This window comes from Hemicordylus capensis, chromosome 3 (genome assembly GCF_027244095.1).
Source record: "Hemicordylus capensis ecotype Gifberg chromosome 3, rHemCap1.1.pri, whole genome shotgun sequence".
NCBI classification, from domain to species: Eukaryota; Metazoa; Chordata; class Lepidosauria; order Squamata; family Cordylidae; genus Hemicordylus; species Hemicordylus capensis.
The window spans coordinates 285,760,301-285,765,966 of record NC_069659.1 but is presented as its reverse complement, the minus strand read 5'-3'; the positions used below and the strand labels follow the sequence as shown (position 1 = coordinate 285,765,966).

General features: G+C 48.5%; 1 long non-coding RNA gene across 2 annotated transcripts in view; it reads right to left on the bottom strand.

The window, feature by feature from the left end:
• Window positions 1–650: 650 nt before the first annotated feature.
• LOC128351547 (uncharacterized) overlaps window positions 651–5,666 on the bottom strand; it is a 44,466-nt gene continuing 39,450 nt past the window's right edge. For both annotated transcript variants that reach the window (XR_008319857.1, XR_008319856.1), the window contains one exon: window positions 651–1,934. This is a non-coding gene — a long non-coding RNA (uncharacterized LOC128351547). The remainder of the gene's footprint in view (window positions 1,935–5,666) is intronic.

Below are 5,666 nucleotides of genomic sequence, written 5' to 3'. Positions count from 1 at the left end.
TGCTTGCTGTCTGGATATATTCATTTTTCTACAGAAGACAAGCTCAGTTGCATATATTGGTTATGGTGAGAATTAGAATGCAATTCCTGGCCTACCCAAAGGTAAAAACTAGATGATCTCACTGATTATAATCCTGCTACCTCTACCCCCGCCCGCCCATCCTTGATCCCTGTTCAGGCAACTTTTTTCTCTGCCCTTTGTCAGGAGCTCTGTGCTGGTGGCAGGGAGCCACAATTCACACCCAGGCACTAACCACCACCCTAAATCATCAAAGCCTCTGGACTTCTGCAGTGAAGGGCGGTTTTAAAAAATACACCAAAAAAACACCAAGTGATTGGGATGGGCAGTTGGGCAACCAGGTGGTACATGCTGGGGGCAGTGGCAAGCTTGCAGTTTTCCTAAACCTCAATGGAGCCTCTGCCCTGTATTTTATGAGGGGCCTCAATTCAACCCTGATGGGTGTAATCCTCTTTTATAATGGATTTTTGCTTCCAAGAGATTTGGCCTATGGTGAGGGAAAGAGAGAGATCTGGCCTCTGTGAGAAAATTCACACTGCTAGATCACACATAGTTGTCAAAGTCATTAGGCACTAGTTGTATTTCCACTGCAGTTATGTGCCTCTCTCTGCTCTTCACACACAACAGGAAAGTAGTGAAGCCCCACAATTGTTTTATTGGCAGTCCAGTCTACGTGGGTGTTGCTGGAGCTTAGGAGGACACAGACCCCCCTCAGGTATGAAGGATGCACCCCAAACTCTTGGGACAGGTTCCCCACACACAACTGGATCCCTATGTCCAACATCAGTCCCTCCTTACTGAATGTATCTTTGGAGCACTCTACTTCTTCATGTGTCACGTCATGTTTTATTGTCATTGCCCATTAAATCCCTTCAGCTATCCTAGAGCCATTGAAAAAAACATGGCACTGTGAACATGAAAGTAAAGCCACCCCAGCACAGTTTTCGCAGCAATTCAGCAGCACCCATCCATTCTCTGCCATTGTCCTTTCCCAGCTGTTGCTGCTTCTAATGGCTATAAAGAACTCCACCCACCCATCCTTCCTGAGCTTAATGGTCTAATATGGAAGGCTAATATCCAATACCATACCCCTCGTATATTCAAGTGATTGAGAGTTTTGTAAAACAACTGAAGTGCTGGCCATAGTTCCTAAGCATCTTTGTGCTCCTGGGCTAGACAAATCCTTAATCTTTGTGTTGGCTTTCTCTGGTAAGTTTGCTGTGCCTCTTTTGTTGTCAGAGATGAGTTTTTATTGTTTATGTTGAGAATTCAGTTTGCCATCATGCCTAGTTCTATGCCAGAAGTCACTTTAGGCAGCCTCTGCCCTAAGGATCCATAGAGCTGTGAGCATTACTTACCAGAACTGGCAGGCAGGGTTATGTTTGCGGCTGAAAGTGGCAGCAAAACCTTGAGTGCTGGACACTCCAGTGGTATGGCTGGAGCAGCTGGAGCCCCCATGACACCTAGGTGCCTGGAATGCAGCATGCATGAGTGGGAGACAATTCACTCCCAGACACTAACCACTGCCCTTAAGGTTTAGCCAGCATGAACTCCACCCCTTCCTGGATCTTCAGGCCAGCCTTGTTCTAGTGGAGGCACTTGAGCTGGCCTGCCTCCTCCTGGGTAGGCCCAGCAAGAGAGAAGCCCTGAGCAGCCAGGCAAGCATTGCCTTTTGGAGCTGTAGCTCAGCTCTGGATTGGCATTGTCTTCACTTCTAGGGATGCATCCAGTGGTAGAGAGAGTTCCGAGCCTTGAGGTCAGGGATTAATGGTGGTGCTGGTGCTGGATCCCCAGTCTTCCTCCAAATGGGCAGCTGACTTTCTTTGTTCTAGATCTGAGGGAACTGGAGGGCCAGTGGCAGGGATCTGGGCAGGTGCTCCCTCTTCCTCCAATCAGGGTCTCCTCTGGATCAGAGTCTAGGGGACAAGAGGCATTTTGAATGGTGATTAGGCCTGCTCAGGCCTGGAACTGATAGTAGAACTGACACTATACTCGTACAAATGTTCAGCATAATGAGGCTATTCATACAACCACTCAAACGCGGGCTAAGGGAGCCCGCTTGATTCCACCCCCTCCCATGAGGTTAGCAGAGCGAGCGTTCCAATAACCCCGTTTTGGTGATTGTGAGTTGCCACAATGCAGCTCTGTGTCGTGGCAACTCATGAGGTGACCCCTCCCCCCCCCGATTGGGAGGCTCTCACGAGCCTCCCAGCCTCAGGTGTCTCCCCAGAATGCCCCACACACTTGTGCGGGGCATTCAGGGGGCTGGTACAGAGCCGGTAGTCGTGACAGAGCCGGTAGTCGTGTGGGCAGCCTGCTCATCTGCGGGGAGAGCAGACTCAGCTCACTCTCCCTGCAGAGCCCGGTTAGGCTCTACGCACGCATCGTGTGTAGTGCTTCAGGGTCTTAATAGGGCTTAAGTCCTCTTTACCACAGTATTGTGAGGCCTGTATTATGTTTATTGCAGAAAAATGGGGGCTAACAAACCTGCCTAAGGCCATCCAGTGAACTGGGGGACTTCCCATTCTAGCTACTGGGCTCGATTTTTTGTTTTCTGCCCAGAGGATAGGAAAGCATAGGTAAGGCACATCTTTGTTTCTTTTGACATATAAAAGGCTCCCTCTGAGCTAGTATCACACAATTGCCTGGGCCTGAGTGCACTTGCCTATCTCCTCTGTGTCTGTGGCAGCTAGCTGCTAAGCGACCTTCTTTTGCCAGCTGACACAAGCCATTTGACTAAACCTTCAAACTGCATGGCTATGCAATTAAAACCACAAATATGTGCGATGAGGGCATCCTCTTGTGTCCAGTGCCTGTAATGACATGCCGCAAAATGTGTTAGTAACCATAACTCCCTTCTCAGAAAGGGAGTCGGTAGGCCTTTGCACCATTTATGTTATCCTCTATTAAAGGTAAAATGTGCCGTCGAGTCAGTGTTGATTTCTGATGACCACAGAGCCCTGTGGTTGTCTTTGGTAGAATACAGGAGGGGTTTACCATTGCTTCCTCCTGCATAGCATGAGATGATGCCTTTCAGCATCTTCCTATATCACTGCTGCCCGATATAGGTGTTTCCTATAGTCTGGGAAATATACCAGTGGGGATTTGAACCAGCAACCTCTGCCTTGATAATCAAGTCATTTCCCCACTGCACCAACCAGGTGCTTTCCCGTAATTTTCTGAACTTTGTTCCCATAGAGTTCCTTTCACCAAGCACATATCCACAGTTGCCCGGCAGACAGATAATCCTATGTATGGCAGGCAGTGCAAAACAACTGAGACCTTCCCCGCCCCCCGCAGCCCTGCCAGCTCTCTAGTTCTCCTAACTGATAGTAGCAAACATACGGAGCAAGGATGCACTGGTGCAGTGCGAGAGCAGCCCAATCCAGCTTCCAGACGAACTGCAACCCTCAAGGACCTACTTTCTGGTGGCACAGAGGACTTCCTGGAGAAGGGGAGGGCATCAAAAATTGCAGCTTCTGTGCTGCGCTGGTGCAGTTAGCTGGGATGTAATATTAGCCTGCTCTCTTGTTGCACTGGTGCATCTTTGCTCTTTACATCAGCTGGTGTCTTTGGAGGGTTTTCTAATTATTAGAAAGCTACCATTTTTATTTCAAAAATGAAGTTAAGTCAGGTTTGTTTTTAAGCTTGCTGTAATGACAAGTGGGAGTTTACTGACCAAGCCTCCTTGCCCAGTTATGATTATTACATTTATATCCCGCTCTTCCTCCAAGGAGCCCAGAGCGGTGTACTACATACTTGACTTTCTCTTTCACAACAACCCTGTGAAGTAGGTTAGGCTGAGAGTGAAGTGACTGGCCCAGAGTCACCCAGCTAGTTTTATGGCTGAATGGGGATTTGAACTCGGGTCTCCCCGGTCCTAGTCCAGCACTCTAACCACTACACCACGCTGGCTCATGCAGGTGCTTAATGCACCTGCCTGCTTACCATTCCCCTCAACACTTTGTTGGTGGGGCTATGATGTGTTGTCACTAGGGCTGCCTTGCAAACTACCCTGTCCTAAATATATACCTGTGGCTAGCCCAATTCCTGTGGTAGCCAATTAGAATAAGAACGCCTCACGGTGAGGGGGATGTGTGTGACTAGTTTGCAGTCCCGGATGACTCAGTGCAAAGGAATGCACACCTCAACAAATGTGGGACTAGATGCCACCTAGAGATGAATCAAGAGGGTGAAAGGTCATAGAGGCTCCTATGGAAGCACAGAAGTCTGACCCACTTAATGCTTGGCTAAATGTACACTTCTAAACCTTTCCTATCTTTGATCTCCAAGGGATTACAGCTACAATTTGTTCTATTGCTCCTGCTTAGCTAAATCTGCACTTTAGCAAAAGAACAAATTGTACCTCACTGGAGGCCTACGCGGGGTGGGGGGTGACTTTTATAATTTTATACACACACACACTCGTAAATGTACCCAGCGCTAATCCCAAGCGTGGCGAGTGAGCTGCCAATTAGCGACGGGGATTGGTGGCCGGGCCGGCCAAGGAGAAGCAGCGGTTGCCAGGCCGGCCAAGGAGAAGCGGCCACCGAGGGGAAACGAGGGGTGCAAATGCTCTGCACCAGGTCAGTGTGTGTGTGTGTGTGTGTGTGTGTATACACACACACACACACACACACACACACCTGGTTTAGTGGGGTAGTGCATAAACAGGGTGCAGAACTCGGTCTGGGGAAAGGGAGGAATTTTACTCCTGTAGGAAGCACAGAAATCAGCTTAGCCTCTGCCTGTCCACCATTAGTCCTCATCACCAGTGGGGACCAGTACAAGCTGGAGCACAATGCACACCCATGCTATTGTCACTAGAAACATTGTTAACAGCTCACTCAGCCTCCTCTTATATACTAAAAGACACAGGGATGAGCCTGCACACAGCATGTTTCAAAACCAGGCACTTTCCTGGTATTGGCAGCACCCCATTTCTACCTAAAATGGGATGGACTACTCTTGCTGCTGGTATATACCTTTGCTATGGTGTGGAGCAAGTTGCCTGTTTTTAGCTCTTTATTACTTGAGTAAGGTGTGTGCTTGAATGGGAGAACAAAGCATTTCTGGTTCCACATCTCACACAGTGGCTCCATATCCCATACAGGCCAGGTGATTCAAATGCTGGGGAGAGGTCCAAGAGACTCCAGAGGATCACACTACCTCTGTCCATCGGGTGACCAAGGCAGTTGCCGTTCCAAAATGGAACCAGAAGTCAGGAATGGATCCAAATAATCAGTTGCCATCCAAGAAAACACTAGAGGGCAGCCTTCCATTTCACAGCTGGTTTAGGTCTTGCAACTGGGAGTATGTATCATGACTGTATCATGCAGGGTATTTCCCCAACAAGGATAATATGTCCTTGTGTGAATTACAGCCATGTCCATAGATAACACTAGAGTGGAATGCACATGTAAGGTAGTCCCACCACTAAGTGAATAGGTGCATGAGTGCTTGGTGAATAAATCAGCACTTCTTGTATAAGAGGAGCTGCCAGACTTGGGTGAATAGTCTGGATGTTCTTTTCGACCTAATGAACCAGAGTTGTTCTGCTTCTGTCCATGATAGACACATGTCCCATTCAAGGATGAGACTACTGGGACAGAAAGTGCTGGAGGAGTATTTGTCCCCTCAGAGATGCA